Below are 26,933 nucleotides of genomic sequence, written 5' to 3'. Positions count from 1 at the left end.
GGAACACAAACTTTTGTGTTTTCGAGTTTAAGAATTTCATCGGGACTGCCAGATTTCAACGCCGCATACGTGGGAGAAAAATCAGGGAAATAGGTGCCAGAAACGGAAGAAACGGAACGCCGGAAGACTGACATAATTTTATAGCGCTTTTTCGCCGGATACAATTAAGTACGGGCCCGCTGTGGACGCGATTGTTTTTCACCGAGCCATTTAAGGAATTAAGGCGTGCAATCGTTCCACGTGCTCGAAAGGAGCAAACACTCCGCGAGGCAAGAAAGAACGGGAAAACAAACGAAACAGGAAACTCGTTAAACAGATAAACCCCGAGATCTTCGCTTGACCCTGCAATCAGCCAGCGCGGAACAGATAGAGCTCGCGTACAGATACGGGCCATAAATACCGTCGTAACACGTAAATGCCAGTCGACAATAGTTTCTGGGTACGAAGAAAGTCGTGTCACTGGGTTATCGTGTCGAGATCGCCGCGAGACTCCGCTCTCTTGCTCCTGTTTCAATTTTCTTCCACTGAAAGCCTCGCGTCACATCGTCGTTCTCCGCGAGGCACGTGATCCGAAAATTTTTTAACCTCTTGTGCTGAAACGACGTGCTACGCAAGACTTTTTGTCCAAAAATTGCAATATTTTCTCAGTTTCAAGTATATATATTTGAATAAAACAAAATAATATTAAATTTATTATTTCTCAATAATTTCTATCCAATGATATCACATCGACGAGTTCGAAAACGAAAGCGACGAATTATTGTATACGGTTTGGTCACTCGTTATGGTCCGCAATCAGTTGCCAGCGCAACTGATTAACCAACGTTACAACATTCGCTAACTATTTTGCTCGATTTTTACTTTTATTTTACGAGCCACGGCGACGAAAGTGTATACGTCGATCGTTGTTAATTTAATTACTCCCAGTTTCGACATTTTCTTGCCAAATGAACGTTGAAATTGCATTTAGAATCCGATTATTTTGAAAGAAAAGTCTGATTTCATTGTATTTAGAATTATTATGTTTCTCTTTGTCGTTGTTTTCTAGCTGTTGCAAGTTTCTCAGTTACTTTCCTCGATTTTTATTTTATAAAGCATATGTTGACAATAATGGAAAATTATTGAAACGAACCAAGGAAATAATTTGATCTCAACTGCAATAGGTACTTGTTTGTGAGATAAAGATTCAAATGTAGCTACGTCTCCGTAATCCAATCGTTCTGAAGAAAAAAAGGAAAAAAAAAATTTGGATTATAATACACTCGTTTATCTCGCGAGCGAACGCAGTTTCTGAAATCGCATTCTTGGCTCGATGTACAATCCCGTAACAGAGTTTGGAAGCTGGATCGGAAATAGCCGAATGTTTGAATGATATTTCGTATTTTCCTAACCGATTCTATTATAAAACAAACACAAACGCGGAGTCGGAGGAATCGTTGTTTTCCTCTTGCGAGACGCAGTTTAAGGGGAAACAGGAAATCCGTAACGCTCGTGAAGTTTTAGTGGAACAGGAAGAAACGAGGGGTGATTAAGGTTACAAGTTGTTTGAGATACGATAGAGTTGAGAGTTGCGAGAGATACTCTTTGAGATACTCTTTCTTCCAGCGATGCAGGATTTAAAAAAAAAGAAAAGAAAAGAAATAACAAACATCGAAGACTAAGAGCAAACATAAAGATAACGACACAATTAAATCCAAACGTTTCAATTGCAGTTTCAATTAGATAATTTATATCTCGAATTTCGATTTCTGATTTTAGAATACTTTCAATTCGAACGCTGAATCGTTTCCAATCGTTTGAACCGCGAACAAGATAGAGGCCATTTCCAAGATACCAATAAACTTCCTAAAGACCAATAAACCGGCCGAATCGCGACAGACAAAGATAACAACTGCCGTACGTCGAATCTAAAACGGGCGCACGTTTTATCACCTTCGAGCGTGCGATTACATCCCTCGTTCGCCGCGGCAACACTTTAGCCGGAAGTGATCGAAATTCGAAAAGCACTTCTCGCCGTGCCAGCGCTTTCAGCATCTCCAATTTCTCAAAATTTACGTAACCGCTCTCTGGAAATTCCTCGACTCGAAAACGTCGATCATCTTTCGCGGGTGAATCGACTTGGCTCGTTCAAAGTCATCCGCAACGATAAACAACTTGTCCAACTTCACACGACGGTCTTCGCGAACTTCTTGAGAAAACGCTCTGCTCTCGAAATAATTCCAAGCTGTCGCGTTTAAGAAGAATTCTTCTTCGATCCTGAGCCAACTTCAGTCTTGGATCAATCAAAATCAATAGAAACTTATCATAAATCATCCGTGCTCGCTTCTAATGATCCGCGAACGTTCGCGCCATCACCGCGTCCTTGTGTTTCCTTGGCGAAGTGAACTGGTTCGAAGTTCTCGAAATAATTCCGAGAGAGATATGTGTAATCGTCTGAAAAATTCGTCGAAAACAAGCCAATTTTTTGTCAAATCAAGTCAAAATCAATTGAAATTTATCAGAAACTTTACACTTCTTAGCAAAGTAATTTCAAAAAACTCTTGGATAACAATGTTCGAGTCTTTCTCGAATCTTATTACCAGATTTTTCTACAAATTTGCAAGTGTGAGATGAAAACAATAAGACAGAAATTTCTCTGGTCCATCACACCTATTGTACTTTGGACATTTTGTATATTCTTTCTAAATTTCAATTATTTTTAAATGTCACGTAGAAATTCGCTAAATTCGTTACCCAATCAAATTTTCCCCGCCTCTTCGCAAAAAGAATATAAATACTTCGAACCTCTGTTCTTGCGTCGTATGCCAGAATTCTACATACATATTCTTCTAAAATTTCTTTGAAATTCCTCGTAAATGCACAATCTACCGAACACAAGTAAATCTCGATGACGATCGAATCTTCTTTCCATCTTTCCTCTTGGCGAGAGAAGTTGGTTCGGAGCTCCGGAAACCGCAAGAAAGTTACGTGTGCCTCTCGTCCCAGAGTTCGTCAGACTCTGTATCGGTTCGTCGAGCCACAAGGCGCACAGTTTTCTCGCGCGTGCTTTCCGACAGCGTGTGTTATCCGAATCATCGCGTTTGTGCATCTACGTGTCGTGTGTGTGTGTGTGTGTGTGTGTGTGTATGCGACCAAAGGAACGAGGCACGAGTGCACCGCGATCCGGCGGTCGATGGATTAGGTACACCGTTTGCTCCGCCTGGGCAAACATCCTCCGCTTACTCGTTCTTCCGAGCCGAGGGGCGAATCGCGGCGATGTCTCCGGCGCGAGGAAAGAGATACGGGCCGAGCCAGTGACGCGGGTGACGGGTACACAGTCTATCCGTTAGCACATGTTACCTTCATCGCGCCGTGAATCTTCGCGACGTGGAGCTTCGTCGACGTGAAGTCGATCAAGTCGAAATCGATCGAGCGTGTGCTGATTGTTTGTAATACGGGAGAGATGGGTCCGTTCTGACGACGACTGGATGGATCGATTGCAGCGAGGGTTTACTTTTTAGTTCGAGGAGCGATGTGACGGCCAGGTGAAATGTTTGTACGGTTGTGCGTGAAAGATTGTACTTTCCCGTTGGCTTCGTGCTTCACCGAGATACGGGGAATTGTGACGATGGAAACGTCGCTTAGCAGACTGCAAACTTTTGCGCGATTACGTATATACTCTTCTGGAGAGTTAGAGAAGAATCTGTCGTGCGCGTTCTTCAATTAAATTAAATTATTTTAATCGTTAAATTAATTGTTTTATATCGTAGTTCAGATGCTTTAAAGACGTTTTCGCGTGTAATATGCGTACACATTTGGCACTTTTCAATTTTTCATTAATGTATAGAATTGAGTAGCCATATACTTGAAATTTATTAAAAAGTTTCTGCATGAAAAATAATATACTAGAAGCCCATTAAACGTGACTCGTCGCACAATACGATACAATACAAAAAAAGAGTTGTGATACAATACAAAAAACTGTACTAGATGTCAATGGTGATTCTATACGGTGATTAATAAAGAATTTTCTCAACATAGAAAACGTTTATTCGTTTCAATTCCCATATGCGAACGTATTGTCAAACTTATCGCGATCGCACGTGTATTACAATATTTATTTTTAATATCCGTTTTGTACAGAAATATTGATATAAGAATCTGGTTACCGTTGTTCAAATCGTTATCGGAAGAATTTAATTGGATGCTTTTTTTACACGGATCCGGCGATTTGCAATTTTTCACAACAGAACGATAAATATTATCCTCGTTAATTGAAATCCTATTGGTTTCGCAATAAACGTTTCGTTCCCGCTAGGCAAAGACCGATAATATTTTTCAGCAGTGGATAAAAACGGTAACGCGATATAATGCGCACATAGAATATATCAAGTTGTTCGAGTTTTTAAAAACGGCTAAAGATACTGTTACTCCCGACGTTGTGAAAAAAAGCACGATCGTTTAACGAGAGCAAACTGAAGAGGGGCGAAAATAAATACGTTGGTCGAACGGCGATCGATAAATCTTCCATGCGTGCACGAGAGATAAAAGTCGCATCCCATTTAGAACGAAGCGAATTTTCAGCGAATTGTTCGGCGCTGCGAGGAGCAGCCGCGCTCAAACAAACGGGAATCGTTGTCGTAAACAGTTTAAACGAACGTCACCAAGTCGCTAAAAAAAAAGAAAAAACGAGGCTGCGCGAGGATTCGCGCGTGGAGAATGAAATCAACCGCGCGTTGAAATAGTAGAAATTGTTTTGCATAATTCAGACACCACGTGTACGCTGCGCGTCGTTTTGCTATCACTCGGTAGACTCACGTGACTCAGCTGGTGTTCGAAAAGAATTTCCCCGAGCGTTCCGCTGCAAATCCGCCGTGAATCCGGCCGAAACACCGAGCAACGCCAGGAAAATGTTACCCGTCCGTGGAATTTCATGCATTTCGAGCGGCCGTTTTTCCTGCAGGTGCACACGTGCGTCGCACAAGTAAATCACTTGAGCGGAGAAAGGCAAGATTGAAGACTTTCGAAGGATACTTGAGGCCGTGATCAATTGGCCATGAATTGACATGTTCACTGACATGCGAACTTTACACGTTTCGCCTACTGGATATTTATGAAAGATCTATCATGCGAGAGAGGCCCCATGAAAACGCATTTTCTTTTTTTTTTTTTTGTTTTATGGTTTTGTTTCGTGAATAGTCGTTGGATTCTCTTGATCGCGTTAAGGAAAAAGAAGTTTATTCAGCGTTAAGAGAAATATCGAAAGTCAGAAACATTCATTCGATATTTTATTCTAATTGTTCTAAAATATTTGTAGAAATAAGCGATACGTGATACTCGAGCTTTGATTTTTATGAATATTTCAAATGAATTTGATTGTAATTTATTAACCTCTTGAACAAATTAAAACTTAACCAAGAAAAAAAAAAACCAAATCCTCCTGCTCCAAGGAATATACAAAATTACTTTGATTGCTATTCACATGTGCATTCACGGTGCTCAATTTTCACGTACCGAATCAAATCCACTATCGCGAGCCAGAATCTTGAATTTTTCCAACGAAAACGTTTTGCAGAACGTTTCGCTCCGTGTCGCTCTAACGTAGGTATTTATTAATCAAGGATAACAAAGGAAAGGAAACAAAAAAAGAAAAGATAATAACAGACGAAGAAGAGGAAAAGGAAGAAAGAGAGCTCGAGTGGCAGTCTGGCAGAGAATGGATACGACGGTGTGTTACGATCCAGCTGAAACCAGAGTTCCGGGCGTGTTAAATTTTCATAACCTTTCGCGGAACAGTGTCTTTCAGTCTCAGGTATTCATAATGAAAATCTCTTTACGGAACTCCATCGAGTCGCTTTCTCTCCCTTCTCCAACCCCCTCTCTCTCTCTCCCTCGCGTAACTGCCGCGCCCCCATAATAGTCCGCCGTGGTCTTTGTATACCCAAAGTCTACACAGTCCGCGAGCTTCGTAGCTGCCTCGGTATAAATTATAATCGCGAATTCCGAAAGAAGATTTCCTACAAGATCGACGATTTTCTCTTTTGCAGTGGCGCGCGCCGCTGCAGAGTCAACGACGTTACAAAAGGGGATTTTCACGTTCACGGGGCCACCTTTGTTTGAACAAACCTGACCTCCCAGGCACCACCGATCACAATTTCCTTCCTTTCCACGTGTTTCAAGGCTCGCCAACCTGCTCGTACTTTTATACGCCGACCGTAGAAAAACTACGATTGTTCTCGATCATGGAACTTGCTGCGACCACAATGGGGGGAGAAGGAGGGAGGAGGGGAGGTGTAGATAAAACTTTTATTGAGAAGATTGAGAAACTCTTGACGCGGGTGTTGCGTTACTGCCAGAACAGGCGTTTCGAAATTGGGATTATAAAAGTCGGAACGCGTTCAAATTACAGGCTAGACGGTTCTGCGATATGACGTTATTAAGATACAAGTTGAAATAATTCCCTGCTGTTAAAATATCGTACGTCGAAAGCAATAAAACATTTAACACATTGCGGACGGGGAACGCTTCTTTGCGTTGTAGGAGACACGACCCAGACAACGCTATATATAATTTATAGTATATAATATATATAATAAATAATTATATATTATAATGTTATATAATTTTTCAAGAAGCAGGGAAACTGTTTCCTAACATACCACACCAAAAAACGTTACTAGAGGTATTTTCATTTTATTTAATAAAATATCTCTAAATTGAAAAATAAATAATAATTTTAATTATTAATAAAAATCATACACTTGTTGAATGCTATACATTCTCTTGAACCCTTTCAATCATATATTAAATAATTCAAAAAATACGAGAAAATACAGGCTGTATGTTTATCACAGCATACCGTCCTCAATGTGTCAATATAAATATAAAATAAATAATAGTTAAAATCTAAAATACATAACAAATAAATTCTTAATTATTAAATAAAAAATATATAGTAATATTTAAGAATATAAAAAATATATAGTAATATTTAAGAATATTTTATCAATGTGAATTAAAGAAATGCATATGTGCATTGTACAAAGTTTCCCTGTTCCTCCAAAAATGTGCGGTCCCGAGTGCGGTACGTAATGTAACATGACATTCTGACTTATCACTAAAGTGATATCCACAGTCTTAACTTCGATGAGCTTTACGATCTTATTGCAATTAAACCAGAGTCCAAAATTGCATTAAACCAGAGTTCTAATTCGAATTATATTCTAAAGTTCGATTTTCAGTGCTAATCTGGATGAAAACACTGTAACGATCCTTGTAATTAAACGGACAATGTACGATCCTTAGTATCAAACGTATAACTTTCTATCGCTCTTCCAATTTTTAACTAGAATCCTACAATGCGTTTAGACCAAACGGATGAACAGTTTGAAGAGTCCGTCCACCGAACGAGTGTTAGTTTAATAAATGAGCAGCCATTTGTCAAAGCGAGAGCGGACGAGCGTATAAACGCAATTCTAAACTAGTAACGCGGATGAACAATGGACGAAAGACGGATGATCGACGCTTGCGTGTATTTGCAGATCTACGATCTACGAGAGCATTTATATCGTTAGATGTGTGTACACCACTTTTAGAAATATTCGTGGAATTCGTTATAGAAACTTGGCGATTGGCAAGTGTTCAATGTCGTCCGTTATAAGGTGTTGTTACTCGATTTCCATCAAAGCGAACGAGAAATGCCACGTGGCGCGCGAAAAAAGAAGAACCAACCAAACCGGTGGCTACCTCTTTCCCGTCAAATCGTCTCGTTTCACACCGCGCGAATCGTTTCGCTAATTACAGCCTCTACTAGTTTAATTTATCACGCGTGGCTCGTGCGACACCGTCGAGAAAACGTTTGTCTCTCCGCTGGCGAGCGGATATTTTAACGCGACTGATTTTAACGAGCGTGTAGGCGGATCCACGTGGAAATCTTGCTCGATCGACGGGAATAGGAAACGGCGCGACGAGCCCCGATGAGATGATTAACGATGTTTAAGCAGCGACCAGAATCTTGTCGCGTCAAGAATAGAGAAACGTAAATCTTCGATCGTTATAGTTTCTGGACATTTGACATTTCCACTTTGAGATACAAGTCGCTCGAAACGCATCATCAAAGTTCGCTACAAGTCAAAGAGCATTTTCACGATCCGCGTCAAATAAAAATAAAATGTAATGTTCTTTAGAGCGAAGAGAGAGAAACTAATTTTGAAATGGCAATTAATTGAAGATAAATGATTCTCGCGAAAAGATTCCCATGGACTTGTAACGTTCAAACAAAGATTACAAGAATCTAATTTACAATTTCCACAGAAATGTAATTTACGAGAATTAAGGAATAAAATTCAATTGTGCCAATTGAAAGCAAGAAAAATTTCGAAACAAATGCTGCGGTGCTTTTTCGAGAATTCTGTTGCTTTAAGAGACCTATCGATAAAATAGATCGTTCGCGATAAAAGATTCGAACGCCACCATTTACGTCGCAGCACTTCTAAAAACGTCACTCGCGCGGCAGACTCGTGCCCGTAAGATCCTCTGGCACGAATTCTCGAAAGCGTGAAGCAACAGATAAAATTCGGACGACGTAAAATCGGGTTTTCGCGCGCTAAATCGTCGACGACGATTGCTTCGATTGGATAATGTAATCGTCACCACTGGGTCTAATCCCAGCTGGCCGTGTGTTTTACGAACCGTTTCATCCGGCGCTGCTTAATAAATTCTCCACTTCGCCGCTATTCCCACCCTCTCGAGAAACGAAAAACGCACGAGCTACCGAGACCTCCTATTCCAAGAGGAGGTGGCAAGACGGGAGAGAAACCAATAAACCACCGAAAAAAAGGCAGAGAAAGGAGAAACGAGAGAGAAACGAGAGCAACATCCGGACAATTCGGGCTTCGATTTACGACGTGCGATCGAATTTGCTTCTCTTCGTGAATTTGCTACACGCTCGCCGGTGGGAAATCGATGAGAATTGCGTTCGAGTTGATCTTAACTACATTCAGAAAAGTAGGGCCCACTCTTTTCGTGCCTGAAAACCTACGTGGGACTAGATCTAATCTACTTTTTAATCGCGTATGAGCCCATGTTGCATGTTTGACGACAAATCAGAAATCGCTTCGAAAATAAAGTTTGAAACTCTTGGAAGTCTCGAAAATTTCGAAGTGCTTGGATGTTACTGTCAAGACAGTATCGTTGTGATTGATGTAGAATAATAAGTGCAATTTATTACAAAATACATTAATAACGTTAATATTTGCAATTTAATTATACTACAAGTAACATCAATCACTTTACTTGTGATAATTTGAACCTAGAGATTCTACGTTATTTTATATCAATCGTATCATTTGAATCAAAAATGAATACTTGTTGTTAAATGGCAGATTTTCATGCATTTACGTGAAATTACAAGCACACAAGAAATATACAGAAATGTACGAATACAACAAAGAATATATAAATCATTACAGCATTATGATATTTAACCACTTGCGCTGGCAACTGATTGCGGACCATAACGGTACACAATAATTCGTCGCTTTCTTTTTGAAGCCGTCGGTACGATAGAAATTATTGACAAGTAATAAATTTATTATTTGTCTTATCTATTTTGTTTTACTCAAATACACTTTTCTAAAACTGAGAAAATATTACAATTTAGGGACAAAAAATTCTCGACGCACGTCATTCCAGCGCAAGAGGTTAAACAAAACAATTATCCAGCATCTGGATTGTCCAAATAAACCAAGACCGCAATCGCAATTAACCCAAACTTCAAGAGTTTCAGAACACTCAACACGACCGAGACTTTCGAATTTATCCAAAAGAAATACACAGATACGAAGCGACACAAATCCCATAATTGCCTGGGATCAACACGGGTAGCAAACTGGTTTCTTCGCCGGAGAGATTCTTCCTTCCACAGCTAGGACCAGAACAAACGAGAACGAAGTGGTCGGTTGTCCGATGACGCGCAGATGCAGCCTGCGTGTTCCTACCGGGTGGTCCTCACTTCTCCTAGAGAAGGCAATCCGACCTCTGGATCGTGGTGCCTCGCATCAAGTGGGTACATCAATTAGCGGGGCCGAGTCTTTGAGGAGTTTGATGGGCTCGCCACACCGCAATTTGCGAGGAACGCGCTTCTCCCAGGCTGATATTGCCCTCGTCTAGGGACGTGCGTGCGTTACGATGCCTCTGCGCTTCGTATAATTGCGATTTAAGAGATCCAACAGTGCGCGTTTCGAAGACCAAGCGCGTGGCTTACGATTAGCGTATTAGCGATTAGCCACGCCGAGGGAAACGAATTTTTACGCTGTGGTTAATGAGGAACGACGACACGCAAATGAATTTAAACGCAATAGATTGAAGGAACATTTACGATAATAACGTTGATGATGATTGCAACGATTAAGGAAACGATTGATCGAAGAATCTTGCAACGTACACCTTCTGTCGAGGTCAAACATCGTATTTGTTTCAAGACTGAAATAATTAAATATACTTTGTAGAAATTGAGATTGACACGTCGACGTGCAAGTAAAATTTTCGATATTTAAGATATCAGTTTCATGAAAAAGAACGTTTCATTCACTTTAAAGCCTCCGTATTCAGCATTCTCGGTTAGACGTTTCCTCAGAGACACTTGCATCACGTTGAAGGTGAAAGTATGAAAATGCTTTCTATTTGATGATTTTACAAATTCAATCGACTCTGCAGACGTTGAGAGATGTCTTTTCAGGATTAAAATCACCACGTGCATGACGACGATGTACGATTTCAAACTTGACGCACGATCTTTTATCGCCATCCTATTGAACTTGGAATGAAAAGTTCGTATGTTGATGTTGCATGGATTTTATATAACAAACAATCTCTAAAGTAACTGTACGATAAATTACACGGAAAAAAGATTTTATTATCCGCGAGGATAAACACTGAATATCAAAAATAGAAAGTATTGCAAGACTCTACGAACGAGAGTGTAGGTGGAAGATAGCCTTAAAATAAAGTGTCTGTGTATATTATTCTCCTCTTCGATGATCGTAAAACGCTTCGACAGTAAGAAGATTACGCGTGAAAAATCATTCCATCTCCACTGAAATATTAATCTAAAGCGAAATACGCATATCCGAAGATTTTGTTCAGCGGATTAGGGTATAAATCTGAGAATCCACTCGTAGTTTAGCCGAGCGATATTGTTGCCATCGTTTGTTTCAACTCGCCAGCTTCCACTTCCGCGTGTGCGGATAAAATCCGAAAATTGTCGAAGTTGCAGTTTCAAAAAATCCGTAGAAGTTTCGAAGTGTCAAAGTCGTTTCTCTCGGAACGCGGTTTACCCAACTTTTCGGATATATATCGGCGAGACCGTTTGACTCGTTTTGTCTACGATTTCCAACGGAATTCGAAATAACTCGCGGAACTTCTCGCCGAGATCGTACAACTTCGTTCGATTTCTCGACAGAAATCCAATGGCTCTTTTTTCCATCGTAATAAATATGTCGAAACAACGTTCGACCAGAAAAAAAGAGAGAGAGGGAGAGAGAGAGAAGTGCTATGGAAAATAATAGAATAATTTTTATTGACTCTTACATATGCAGATAAAACGGTCATTTGACAAATTGAAACAAAAAGTAGAGAAATTCATAAAAAGAAAAAACATATCTCGAGTAGTATCGTAAAATCATAAATGATTTCTATTAAATATATTGCAAAAATATTTCAAACATTTAACCTTATTTTGTATCTTACGTTCTTTCTGAAATTAAAAGTTCCAAATATGTTGATATCAATTAGAAATCAAAGTCTCTTTTAAAATTTAAGCTTGATTGTAAAATGTAATTACTGCAGGTACTGCTTTTAAATCTAACGACGCATATAAAATACATAAAATAACATATCCTTGAAACAATCTCACTAATTTCTGAAACAAATTGTTCATTACTTTTGTCAAGTTGCGAACGACTTTAATGAATTTGTCTAAAAGAAAACTTTGTCGACGAAACGAGAGTCCAAAGGGATTTTATTGAAAACTGCGCCGCGAAAAGACCAATTAACAAATTTCTCTTCGTTTTCGACGAAAACCAGCGTACGATTCGGGGTATCGGCGTATCGGCGTATCGTAAATGCTCTCGCTAATGTTCATCGGCTTTAAACGTTGCGGATCCCTTTAACGAGGCGATCGTCGACACGCGGATCCGCTTACCTTTCCGCGTACACACTCGAAACTCCATTAATTAAGGCGCCTTTAATTACTTTACATCGTTGCAACCTGTTACGCATCACGCTCAGCCCCTCGCGATTCCATCATTTTTTATCATGGCTGCGTGAATCGGGCACCATCCCCGGCTCGGTTACAACGTTGGTGAAAAGCCAATGATCACGATCGCGAACCCTGAGTGCCCGCTACTTGGCAATCTGCATCTGGTGTAATTATAAATCTATCTCGATCTAAATTCTAATTCTAAATATCCTTCGAAATGTATCTGTACCTCGATCTAAGTTCATGTAACTCTGCTGACGTACGCTGATGTATACGTATGTTTACGACGTTGCCGATGACGTACGCTGATGTATGCTGGTGTGTATGTATGTTTAGAACGTTGGTGAAAAGCCGAGGGTCGTCACAAATCTGAGTCAATCCACAGTTGGTGTGATTGTAAATCTGTCTCGAGCTAAATTCTAGCTTTAAATATTCTTCGAAATATCTGAACGTCGTGAATCTAATTGCGCCGTTTTTTATAACGTTGATGAAAAATCCAAAACGATTACCAAGGAACCAGAGAATCCGGTTCTTGGCAGATGTAGATATATTCTTTCGAATATCTAAATTACAATCTACAAGTGGTATGATTCTGCTGTTGTGTGTCGTACGGTTTATACAGTACGGTTCCGTTGGTACATTTTGAATCAAACGTGGCGAAATGGAGTATTAATTGCAAGTTACACAACCGGTATCGATTTTAGCATTGCAACGTACTGGACTCTCGTTACGAAAGAATTCAGCAAGAACGCTATTCTCTTTCTCTCAATTAATATACACCGTGACCAGCTAGCTTGTACAAAAAGTTGCGGCAATTTCCATAGTTGAATAAAAAAAACCACATCCAACGTAATAAATAACGCCACGATCCATACAGCTGCACGTAAATCAATATAGATATCTGTAACACTGTGACAAACGTCTACAATTGTCTATAATAACTATAAATAAATAAATAATCGAGGCCGATCGAACGATGTAAATTTTTCTCGATTCAATTTTGAAAATTAAACTTAAAATTGCAATCTGTCTCGCAATGAATTAATTTACAAACAGAGGACATTCGCTCCCTAAGGATTAAAACACTGACCACGTACGCGCGTCAATCGAAATTCAGCTTCCGAGAGATCGCGTCAGTAGTCGTACGAAACACAAACAGCTATTTAAACGGCAGAATGTACCAAATTTCTAAAGAGAGAATAACGCGAAACACAATTGGGAGTAATTAAACGGAGCCAATTCCGCTATCATCGATCTCTGACCAACTCTCTGGCCCACCTCCGCCGCTCTCGCCAACCCTTCGAACGTCAAAGTCCACAAAACCCTTCCTTCCTTCTCCCTATTAATTCCCGCACGTTCGCCGCACGCTTACTTTCAATCAACAAGCCCGGCCCGGTCGCATTACTCGCCCGTAACACGGATCCATTCATTATCCGATCACCGGGATACGGGAACAAACGCGACAAACAACGAAGTAATAACCTGTCGACGGGGGTTCGGTTCCCGCGATTACCGTCATCGTCGATTCCATCTTGCGGTCGAAGCGTCGGTATCGCCGATGACCGACGAGCGCGTCGAAAACGCGGCCGGCCACGACCGGGATGCCACTTCAGCCTGACAGTTCAATTCTGTGTTCCGTTCGAATCTATATCGGGGAGAACCCCTCTTCTAACGAGCCACCCTCTATAACCCACTCGCAAAAGAAAAAAAAGACGAAAAAACCAAAAAAAAAAAAACAGAAAAAAAAGGTAGGATCGTGGCAGTGGAGCTGGCAAAGGCGGTAACACAGAGAGGCGGCTTGGTCGAGCTGTTGAGTCGAGAGAGAGAGATCGGCGGGGGCCAACGCTCGCATCGATTTAATCGGCGGCGGGCACCGCCCGAAGGGCGTGTCGGTAAGCACCGTCGGACATCGTTATTAAGCGCATATAAATTAGCATATAAATTGTCCCGCGGCCGATGGCTCCGCGATGCCTAGGCGACTGCTTCGGTCGTTCTCTCTAGCTTCCTCGTTAGCGCGGCCAACGGCTTGTTCGCGCGCGGGCGCAAACGCTCGGTCGCGGATCGCGAGCCGATTCTCTCGCATACACGGTACACGCTCGCGAGTACTGAGCGGCGCTCGCGTTTCTCGTTTACTCTACCCTTCTCCGTTTCACCCCCTTTTCCACGTTCCTGCGAAGCGATATCTACGCTCGAACTTTGTCTGTCCTACACGAAGATAGAGAAGAGACAGACAGACAGACAGAGAGAGAGAGAGAGAGAGAGAGAGAGAGAGAGAGAGAGAGAGAGGGAGGGATAACTCTCGACTCTGCATAATCCGTAGGACTACCTACTACTATCCTGCGCCGACCGATAGCGCCGCGGCGTTTCGAACCATCCCCAAAATACACACCGCCTGTCCCGCCACCACCAGCGCCGTCTGAATGCTGGATGGGACCCACACAATGCCAACCGGCCGCCACGTACACGCACACGCACACGGCCGCTTCATCAAGCCACAATGGCGGCCATTACCGATGCAACGATTTACCCTCTCTTGTCCGCACCACCCTTCCGCCACCATCAACAATTCGCTTAGCTCTCTTGTCTTTCCATTCCGCGACTCCTTTCCGGACCCGGCTCGGCACATCGTCTCAAGGTCCTATTATCCTCGGCGTTCGTTGATGATCCCCGTTAACGAATCGCGGGTGAAAAAATACGCGGGGATATCGGGCGGAGCATTTGGGTTTCCAATGGGAATCGAATGTTCTGTTTGGGTGTATATTAGGGGTGCTCCATGATAAGGACGTTAATAGTTGGAAAAGGGAGAAGTAAAGTAACGTGGACGCAATGAAATATATGTCAGAATGTAGTTTTTTTTAAAAGATACGAAATTTCGCGTGATAATGCAATTTTTCTTGCAACTGGACTGTAGCATTTACAGAAAATATATCAGAATTTAGTTTTTTAAAAGATACGAAACTTAGCGTGGCAACGTCATTTTTCTCACGACTAGACTATATTTATAGAAAATATGTCAAACTCCAGTTTCTTAAAAGATATGAAATTTAGTGTTATAACGTCATTTTTCTCACAACTAGACTACAGCATTTATAGAAAATTTCAGAGAATGCGCGCACGAAATACCAAGTGCTTTTTGTAATATTTATTACCTAAAACAATTTTCCACGTATTTTTCAAAAAATATACGCATTCGCATAAAATATCTTTCTCGGCTGAAAATTCATAGTGCAAATTCTCGATTTCTGACATTCCACGCAAAAACTGCTACAATTCCAGTTCCTCCGCTGCAAAGAAATTCCTACTTCGTAGTTCGATGTAAAAATACTTCAAGTCGCGTTCCTTTGCGGTCACGTAGATTAATCTAGCGATAAAGAACAATTGTATCACGATCTAATAAAAGTCGGACATTCACGAAAGCACGACTCGAGCGATCGAGCGCGAGATCTCCCTGGCTTATAGACTTTTTAAAAGTGTCATCTAAAAGTTACACGTAATAAGCGCATCACGAATGTTCATGCATTTGTCGGAAGTTCAATGATGCAAGAAATGCACACGACATCCAGAAAGACATAAAACATTGAAATTGGAGTACGATGGAACTAAAATTTCGTCAACTATCAGACTAAACGAACTCTCGCTAGTTGAATCTGAATTTCCACTACATGAACGAAAAATCAGTAGTATGAAATGGAATTTGTACCTCGTCGAGTTCATACCAGCGGGATTATTCCACTTGGTAACAGAAACAGAGGACAATGAAGTAGAAATTTTCCCAATATTGAAAGTCGTCCGCACGGCTCAGCTCTGGGTTTTAAGGAATCCGAAATGCATAATTATTTGCCGTGAAGAGGACAGACGAGAAAGTTACAAGTGTTAACTTGGAGCGATATAACGTGTATATTATATTCAGATTCACGTTCAGGGAATGCAAGCGGATTCGCTGAATTGTTTAATTGCATTCGCTGGGATACGAAATTGCGCAAAGATCCGCAGTCTAGTAACAAGTTGGTTGCGGACGCGACGTCGGAGGATGAAAATTATAGCCTGCAGAAAGTAGTCGGGTCGTTCCCCTTCGCCGAGGGAGCCGAAAATCTACACGAGCGGTAAGTTCGAGTTCCCCAGTCACGAAGCTCGATAGCGGTCGTAAAGCTGGAGGAGCCAGACGAGGTATGGATACGACAGCGAACATCGTCGACGTAGAACGCGCGCCAGTGGAAAGCTCGTTGCGCTGGCTGGAGAGGAGCGGAGCCTTATTCATCTCGGGCCGAGTGTACCGAGCAGTCGGGGAAGAAGCTGAAAAGTTTGTCGGTAAACGGAGCGGCTCGCGAGCGTGAGAAGAGAACGAGCCGAGAGGATCGCGCGGTGCGGCCAACGAGGCAAGTGGAGTGAGAAGCGAGGAAGAGGGAAAAGTGGCGAACGAGTATCCAGTGTTTAGAAGAAGAAAGAAAGGGTGGGCGAGGGCAGAACTTAGAGACGAGAGGGACGAAGGCTGGGACTGAATTTAAGAAGAGATAGACGCGCGAGCAGCGTGGACGCAAGAGGGCAGAATGAAAAGAAGAAAGATGAAACACACGAAGAGAGGGACTTCCGAGAATGGTGGTTGTAGAACGAAGTACGTATGTACCGCTGGGGAACAAGTTTGGCGAGATAAGTTAAAGGTAGAATACGAAGAACGCGGACGAGGGACGAATTTACGTAGGGAAGACTACACAAGGAAGTGAAAAAGATGAAGCAACGACAGAAAGAAGAAAAGGAGGATCGGGGAAAAATAGAGAAAGTTCGACCTGCAGTCGTAACTAATAAACTACGTCTTTGTACTTTCTTTTGTGTATTTGTGGTATCTCTGACGCGACAAAAGCGCGCTATTGCGATCGGTAAAGAAAAAAAAAAAAAAAAAAAAGAAATAGAGAAAGGTAGAGGCTAGGGTACAATGACTAGCGGTGGGAAAGGAAAAACGAGCTGGAATAAAATGGAGGAACGAAACGCAATGATAAAAGAATACTGGTTAAAAAGACCGGGATAAAGCGGATCGAGGAAGAGAGAAATCTAGGAGAATAAAACGAAAAGAAAGAAAATAAGTGGAAGAAGACGAGTCAATGGCGAGGTAATAGCAAAAGTGAGCGTGCAGTGGAAATGGCTTGGAAAGAAGGAGAGAAAGAGAGAGAGAGGGGGGGGGGGAGATGGAAAGGAGATAAAGAGGAAAGGTTGAAAACTGTGGAGTAACTTAAAAGTTAGCCGCAGCTCGCGATGGGCTCGCGGATAATTATTTATCGCCTTATCAAACTTTTATAATCCCGATGCCGGGCGAATAAAAAGAGAAGGGGGGAAAGGGCCACGCTCTGGAAAGTAGCGTGGATCAAGGCAGCAGGATATATAAGGAACTTGTAGGATCTATAGTCGTTCGCATCGGCCAACTTTTTAACGAGTTTTTAAACGTCATAAATGATCCCGACGCAAAGGATCACCGGGGCCCGGGCTAAAGTGGATACCGTTTTCCTCGCCGTCTTCTTCGTGCCTTTTCTTTTCCTTTCTTTTTCTCTTTTTTTTTTCAAACAGGTGATGAATTTTTATCGCCTCGTTGGACGCCAGTTTACGACTCGCGTCGCGAGACATCGACAAGTCGCGGAACGAAGAGAAAATTTGCAATCGCAAATCTCTCGCTTCTCTCTCTCTCCGTCACTTCTTTCCTTCGCCACTTAAAGTCAGTCGTTCGTGTAAACCGAAGTTACCGAGCCGTGTACGTGACTCTCGTGGAATCGTAACCAAATACCTGCCACCCCGAAAAGAAAACAGCCCGATGCAAAGTGGTCTCAAGAACCAAAGCACGGCCTGGCGAAAAAATATTATTCCGTAAAAAAGAGCCGAGAGACGAGAAAGAGAACGAGAGGGAAAAGGAAAAGGAGAGGGGCAAGGGGGAAAAGAGATGAGAAAGAACGACGAAGAAGCGAAAGAATGAGGGGAAAAAAGCGAAAGAGGGGGAGAGGGAGAGAGAAAGAGAGAGAGAGAGAGAAAACGAACGTAAAAAGGGAGCATGCGTTAAATAAGAGAATTAATCCGCCAGGCGAGAGGCAGCTTTTAGACGGTTTAATTGATGTTAAACCGCGGGCGCCATAAAATTCCTCGACGGACGTACGAACCGTTCGCTCTTTTGTTCGCGCTTCACGGTATAATTTCGCGACCTGCCGACCGCAAATCCCCATAATCCGCCGTGCCCTTCGTGTACTCGGCACCGCGGACTCGACCGGCCGACTGTGCCGCGCGCTTTCGTAAACCGTGCCCCGTACATGCGTGTGTATCCGCGCGACCGCAAACGCCGTCTGTTTTTGTCATTTTTTTCGCTCGAAAAACCGTCCTCGCCGAAGAAAGATTAGATGCCAGGCGTCTCGCGACAGAGGTAACTCGCGCGCGTGTAACTGTTTCTCGGTTCGACGTCGAAAGAGAATCGAGCACGAGTGCCAGGCTTTGCTTGCAGGCGACGCACGTTTCCTGGAAAAGACGGACAGGACTCGCGGTTCGGATCGATATCGGACGGCGATCACCGTTACTATGCTACTTCATGCTCGTGATGATGTTACTTGCGGGAAACTTGCTTCGATCGCTGAACGCTGGATAACTTTGGGCGGGACACTGTTGCGGTCGCTAGATAGACACGCGGTTAATTTAAACGTGATTAAAGAGCTGCTCCTTGGGTATCGCTTTCGGGGAATTTAATAAAACGTTCGATCCCGTCGTGGAACAATTAATTTCTATATCCGAAACCTTTCCATAATTCATTTAATATGTACTTTTAGTCCCGTTCATATTGCATTTGAATAGATATCATTGCATTTCAATAGATTAAATTACATTAAAATACAGATAGTTTAATATTTAATATAATTTCACTAGCTTTCTATGGACAAAATATTTCAAGGAAATAACGCTTATATTTGAAGACGTACGCATATAAAAACGAAGCACCGTCACCTAATTGCACGTTAAAAAGTGACATTTTGCAATACTCGAGCCACATCATTCAAAGAAATCGTAACTACGTATTTTTCCACCGTGCAACAATTAATATAGTCATTCTTCGTCGAAACGATGATCTCGCGTCGTAGCCTCGCGGCTTCCAGGCAAATTTAAAACGCGCGTGAACTCTCGGCTCGTATGAAAGATGCCGTTAGATTTTGCCAGCGGGGTGGAGAAACAAAAACCGCGGGTAATTGGGTCGTAATTAAACGGGATCCGAGTGCGATCGCGTGTGTGTATTTAAAACGCTGACGAGCAAGCGAATCCTCTTCGTTGCCTCGAAGCCGACAGAATCGACTCGTCCACGCTGGCGGGAAAACGAGAACGCCGTGGAAGAGAACGCTGCATCGCAGCCTCGGTAATTAACGCGTTCATGAAGATCGACAGATTAGTTGATTGCCCGTCGACCGACAAAGAAGTATCCTCTGGCCACGTGCTTTAACCATACGTTCGACATATGTACGTCTTTGAGATCGACTGGTAGCTCGAAGGAAAAGGGAAAACGCAGATGCAATGTTTGTAGAAATGTTCTTCCTATCGCGGAGATGGAAGATGAAATACATGTATGTCTCAATTTATCAAAATTTATACGGGCTCGTGATTCTTTGCAATTTTATCGTACGATACATTCTTCGAAAGTTTGTAATTTAATAATAAACGTGGTAATATTTATTAGAAATGAATGATTTGTACGATATTGAATATAATATCATATAGCAATTATAATATAAATTCGAAGGTATAAGTCTAACTGAATTCACTTTGCATTATTCAATTGTCACTCGATGTACAAAGTGTTTTAGAAATCATAATCAATGAATCACTTGATCGATATTATTAGCAAATGTTCAAATAATTTTTCATGTATAAATTCACGTAATAAAGTAAAATTTTAATCCCTATTTATTTGAACGAAATTTTAGTTAATGTTTAATTAAATCAAGTATGTAAATGGAATTTTGTTGTAACTTATTTTCCCATTAGTTCCTTTCAATTATTACATAAGAGAAATACACAAGAACACAAGCTCTCGTTCATATATTTATATGAAAAAACATTTAAATCTCTCGGCTGTAAATCCATAAAATTTCTATACAAAAGTAGCTTGCCAGTTTAAGAACAAACGCGGAAAATAAATCTAAATCAAAACGTTAACTGGCTCGATCATATCATCTCGTATTCTGATCGACTTTCGCGGCTGTCGCCGTTGTCGTCCAACCTACGAACTCGAGAGAAATCCAGCCTTCGGCGAAGTAACTTTGTTCCAAGTTCCTCATCGCGATTGCAGATCACCTGAGTTTGGCGAATCCGATCGCGGGAGAAGGTCGTTTAAAGTAAAAGTGGACAAGTCAACGACTCTGCCGTGAGCGAGGTATGGTTCGTCAAACTTTGATAGAACCGGAAGTTCCAGAGATAGATTCGTGCGAAACACTCCGCGATTTCAATTAAACGTTATTTGGTAAATAAATACGGAAATTTCGTTGACGGACTGAAAAGCAGATAAAATTACTGTGCTTCGAGGAAATATAAAAATGCTACTGTATGCTACTTTCAATTTTATGGAGCCTATTCTATTTTTTAGGAATGCAAGGGTGCTGTACTGTGAAAATAAGTTTCAATTAATAAATAAATAAATTCAATTGAATTACACTATACATTCTTGTAGCACGAGTCATCTTTAACCACTTGCGTTGGCAACTGAATGCGGACCATAACGAGTGACCAATAATTCTTCGCTTTCGTTTCTGAACTCGTCGGTGTAATATCATTGGATAGAAATTATTAAGAAGTAATAAATTTATTATTATTTGTTTTGCCTATTTTGTTCAACTCAAATATACTTAAAACTGAGAAAATATTACAATTTTGGAACAAAAAGTTCTCGACGTGCGTGGCACGTCATTCCAGCGCAAGAGAGGTTAACCACTTGCGCTGGTAACCGATTGCGGACCATAACGAATGACCGAACCGTATACAATAATTTGTCGCTTTCTTTTTGAATTCGTCGGTGTGATATCACTGGAAATTATTGAGAAATTATTGAGAAGTAATAAATTTATTATTTATTTTGCCTATTTTGTTTCACTCAAATATAGTTAAAACTGAGAAAATATTACAATTTTGGAACAAAACGTTCTCGACATGCGTGACACGTTATTCCAGCGCAAGATGTTAACGAGAACCAACTCGGTTTCTGAGCTTTTCACGTACTAAAATTCCATTAAGAAAAGAGAACTTCAAATTTTCGTAAAATCCCTTCGATTCGGTGGGACAACTGCCGAAGAATTCCCCGACGCTGTTATATATTACACGGGAGAGAACTGCGAGTGACCGGCTAACGACCGTGACCGGTCGATTCCCGTCAACGCAGCGCAAGAGAGGAAAGAAAGTGCACAAAAGGGTTTCGCGATGACGCGTCGCTCCTGATAACATCGGCCGCCAGGGCCTTAAACGAACAGCCGATCGAATCGCGCGTTACCCGGCTAACGATCGCACTAAAGAAGGCGACGGGAGGACAGAAACGTCGGCTTAACGATCGACGAGTTACAATTTATCGACTTATCCCGCGGAAAGTTTCGTCCGATCGGCGTTTAATGAAATTCAAGCCCCGCGGCGATAGCGCGGCGCGTACGTCTCGTCGAAAACTCGAAAGAGGGCCGCTGGCTCCTCTTTTATTGCCGTCGATTGAAAACGATTGTAAGAAGGATATAAAATCATCGTTCCTAAGCCGGTGACGTCGTATATGGGTTAGGCTCCGCTTGCATAACTCCGGCCATCGAGTTAATTTATCGAACGATTCCGTCGTCGATACATCGACGGAGCGCGTGTAAATTCATTTGGCGATCCTCCGTTTGATTTCTCGTCTCGGACTTTCCAGCGTCCGTTCGTCGCGCTCTTTCGACACGTATGAAGAAAGTTGCGCGATTTCCAGTGAAACGTCTCTCTTCTCGAGATACACGCACTTCCGTTCGAAAGTTTTTATTCTCGGTATCCTTGGTATTTATCGTGCGGATGATAAAATCTTCAGTTGCAGTACGATGCTACTTTGCAAACTCTTTGTTGTTCGATTTTTCAGCGACGATGTATCTAAAGACGAATTTAGATTTTTTTTATTCTAGACGTGCAATGCGATGCGAGCTGCAAAAGTTGCTTTCATTTGAAATTGAATTACTTGGACTAGACAGAGGCTAGATTTATATATTTTCAATCCCGGCGCTAGCTGTTTCAGTCGCTTGTAGTTGAGAAACTAGTGAAACGAATTGTGAACTGAAATACTCCAGCTTCCATCTTTCACGTTTGCTATGAATGAATCAATCCGTAGAGACGTAAACTTACGACGATACGATACATAAAGTATTCGGGACGTGAATTTCGAAAAATTTCTATGACAAATCGCGATCTACGTAAATATTTGAACGAACATTACAGAAATGTTACGAAAGAACACACTTGGAAATTTCATTGGCTCTATAATATTAAATACGATGTCACGATCATATCAGTATGTCTATATCAGACGACGCATGTGAAAATTACAAAAATATAGTACAGAGTATGAATAGCCATCTCAAATACAAAATAACTGAGATTCATTAATATCTTAAATAATTGACTGTTTAAATACATCTGTGACCCTCATTCTGCGTAATCTCAACGTACACACGGTTCCAAATTAATTTCAATCATTTGCACGTAGTCACTTATACCAGGCTCAAACAAAAATTCCAAATATCTCTATATAAGACGTAAAACGTAATACATGTTGGAATACTTTCGCGAGCGTATTTTTATTTCAACACGTCGCTGAGCAGTGACTCGTAGTTCACCGATCTTTCGTGACAGTTCGCTGTCCTAAAATTCGTACTTGCGCGCAACGCGTTTCAAAATAAATTCAAGGATGCGATCAAACGCAATCCGATCTGTCCGCGGTACTTTAACGAGTCGCGCGAGGATTCGCGGCAAATCGAGTCGGATGAAACATGCGACGGCACAAGTTCATCCGTATAAACCTCTCTGCTCGCCTCGCGGAGGAAACGCGGACGGATAAATAGACGAAAAATTGAAATTTTTTTGTTGTCCAACCCGAACGAGTCACGCTCGGAATGAACTGTGAACATACCTCGCGGGACGCGAGAGCAAAACCTCTATACTACGCTTCAAAGCGTATCTGACTTTTTGCCGGTGTGTCGCGTGATTCGGTGTACGTCGGCCACCGATGGGGAAAACAGGTGAACACATCGTCCAGAAAAATAACCGCGCGCGCATTCGCTCTCAGACCGCGATAATCGTGCTTTACTTTCGTTCTCTCTGCATCTCTGTTGTAACGCGCGGCGTTGTTTGAATCGCTTGCTTGTTTGAATAAATGCAGAAGCAACAACGTTCGTTGTTCTTCATGAAGGTATTCTGTTGAATATCAAGTCGGGGGAATATGAAACGTAGCTACGTAAATGAACCCGTTGGATCAACTTCGCTTTTCATCTCGTTCAATTTGTTCGTTTCGTAATTTAATTATAATAATTGACAAATAGTAGTTGACATACATGACGAATTAGGTAATAATGGTAAACAAACGGTTTTCGCGATATCAACCGTTTTGTATTTTTCAACATCACGATCAATGTGACAACGTACAAATACGAGAAGATTATTGAAATTCGATAATAACTCAAGTGCATTCAAAATCGACCAAGACATTCAAAACAACAAAACCTAGCCAAACCATTCATTTAAATAAAAAAAATGTTTCATTTTCGTATCCACGCGCGTCGCGAGAAATTCTTTCGACAAGCAGGTTCTCACGTTCATTGAAGAAAACGTTCGTGCAAAAATTCCAACGTCGAGGCTTCTCTGTATGATCTAAATACCCTGAAACAGTGGCTAATCCAGGATTTGCCGACGAGGTACGGAAACGACGTTACGGGATGCATCGAGTATCCATCTAGTTATTACCCCCCCATCACTAAATACACCAGCTCTGCGGAACCAGATCGCCTTGCCATAGAGAGCCGGGACCTGCTGCCCGTTCGCTTTGATCGACAGCACATTATCGCGTCGTGTCTCGCGCTGTACCGCCCCAGTAACGAGGCAATTATCTCTATCAAGTGCCCCCGAGTACCTTACAACCGCTTGCCCCCTACGCTCCCCGGGTTAGTCCTTGCTGAACACGAACACCGAATCCGGATCCTTCGAATCCTCGCGAGACGAACGCACTAGAGGAAGTGAAGCATGGAAATACTTTGAAGAATCGTTTCCCGTTTGACCGTGTTGGAGTAGAATTTTTCGAATGGATTTAGATGTCTGACATCTTGACGGACACACGTTAGCACATGTAGCTACGCTTTGAATTGTAGAACAGTTCATTTAAACGATAATTACTCTTTCCTGATTTTAACCCAAGTGTAAGTACAACGTTACGAAGTTTTAATATTGCAAAGACAGATCTAGCGAGTAAGATTCGGATAACGTGTTCACAAGTTCGACGTTCGACTCTAATCCGTTGGTTTGAATTTTCTGATATTTTCTAGAGAATAAAATTAACAACGCGTGAAATTGTATTGATAATCTGACATCACGTGACAAATTTTGAAACGGAGTTCGACATTAAAAGTGCATCATGTACATTGCTAATAAATATTCTATCAGCGTTTTTATACAGGGATGTAATTATCAAATTTAATACCGTTGCGCTTACAATTAGAAGATGTCGAAACGACATATCGCGCACGAATCTCATGGCCGTTCAAGTGTCAACGAAACTCCTGAGAAAATTACTCAGAAACGAAACAAAAGTCCCAACGTTTCTCTTCAAACGCTTTCCAACGAAACGACCCATCCTTCTACGCCAGGCTGCCAACGTGCAATTAAGGATTCAATTTCGTCAGATAATATCAGAAAACAACACATTCCAACACGCAGTGTGCGGTATTTTTCTTTCGTTTTCTTTCTTTTTTTTTTTTTACAGTCTTGATAAGAATCCTCTCTTCGTTCCAAAGGAAAAAGCAGCGTTACCTTCGTTGGCTCCGATCGCAGTTTGTTCATCGTCGCTTGTATGCATAAGATTGTCCCCGCGCGCTCGACACAGGATGGAGGGGTGGAAGAGAGGGCGTTCGCTACGTTCTTTACAAGGGTGTTCTCTGTCGCGTTGATTCCAGGCCAACGGTATATTAAACGAGGAGGAATATATATTAAAATCCGATGGTAAACGCTTGTTTGGCCACGGGGCATCGACACCGTCGCCCAACGTCGGGTGCTTCGAGTTAAATTACTTCCGTGACGTTTGAGACGCGGTCGAATGAGGATCACTGCACGCGGTAGCGTGTTTGCCAGGCACAGTAGGTGGCTTAATGAAGAAAGGAAGCTGAATCTCATTAGTCTTCCAGCGAGCTTGTCTTCGCCGCGACCTGTAAACAACCATCGTCGTGCCTTCCGTTCCGCTATTTGTCGCTCCGTTCGGCTTCCCCTGTCTCTGTGGCGAGCTGACTTTGAGACTGTGCCTAGCTGCGATTTTTTTCCATCCCTCTTCTCCCTCTCCTTTTTATTTTTCCCCCTATTTTTTCTTTTTTCCTTTTTTTTTTAACGGAAGGGAATAAAATATTGGAAGTCGATAAACGTGATATCACGGAGAGAGGAAAGAACCGACTGCACTGCGCGATAGAGAGAGAAGGAAAAAAGAGAGTGGACGCGACGATGAATTTCGCCTTTGTCTGCCGGGCAACGTGGCAGTGACGCGAATGGAGCAAACGGGCAGTTTTCTTCTCTTAACGAGGACTTATTAAGTTCTTGTTGCGTGAGAAAGCGTTATTAGCGTCTAATAAGCGTCTCGTTTTGGAGGTAAACAGTCTTCATTATATTAAAATCGGGCTGCACAGTGCACGTATATATATATATATACGCGTTTGCGCGGCTATCAGTTTATCTAGTTGATCTTGAAGCGAGATAATGACCGGGAATCCAGCTCGTCTCGAGGCCCCACTTACCCCGTTTCAACGGCCGCGTTCCGACTGCTACGATATCCGCCTGTTAATGCTAATAAAATATTACAACGCGGGGAGGGACAACAATTCTGGCGAGTACAGACGCTACGCGAACGAAAGATTAACCGTAATCTTTGCAATTTGATAGAAAAATTCCATTTTCGGCATGTGTTTCCGTTCTTTGTCATTTTAACATTTTCCGGAAGTTTAAAATTTTGACGCGCGAGAAAAATGACCGAAATATGAATGTTAATATCATTCACAACTTTTCGTTTCGTTCTAATTTTATCCTTAGTCTCTGTCGTGAAGGGTGTAAAATCGTGAACTTTCGATTAATGAAATTTTACAGATTTAACGCAGCTTGCTATCTATAACCCAGTGACTAATCGAATCGATATGTAAATTTACATCAGGCTAAGAGATCGCAGGAACGTCGAAGGTTATTTACAAATCATACAAGAGTAAAGGTTTTGATCAAACCAGGCTTTTCTTCACACCGTTCGTTTCTGAACGTAAATCTCGTAAAGTGCGACGAGGAGTAAAAGTATCAGAGATATTTATTGCCGACGGGGAAAAAAATTAACGCTCAATTATACAGGAGAAGAAGAATTTTTTTTCATCGCGATAGCTAAGAAGACTGTACACGCTCGTTTCACACTTCTCATCGTATCGTTGATCGAGAATAAACCGCGTGCGTGATCGGATGAAAA

The sequence above is a fragment of the Frieseomelitta varia genome, unplaced genomic scaffold, assembly GCF_011392965.1.
Source record: "Frieseomelitta varia isolate USP_RPSP 00005682 unplaced genomic scaffold, Fvar_1.2 scaffold_355, whole genome shotgun sequence".
In the NCBI taxonomy this organism is placed as follows: Eukaryota; Metazoa; Arthropoda; class Insecta; order Hymenoptera; family Apidae; genus Frieseomelitta; species Frieseomelitta varia.
The sequence above is the reverse complement of the archived record's forward strand: the minus strand, read 5'-3'. Positions refer to the sequence as shown.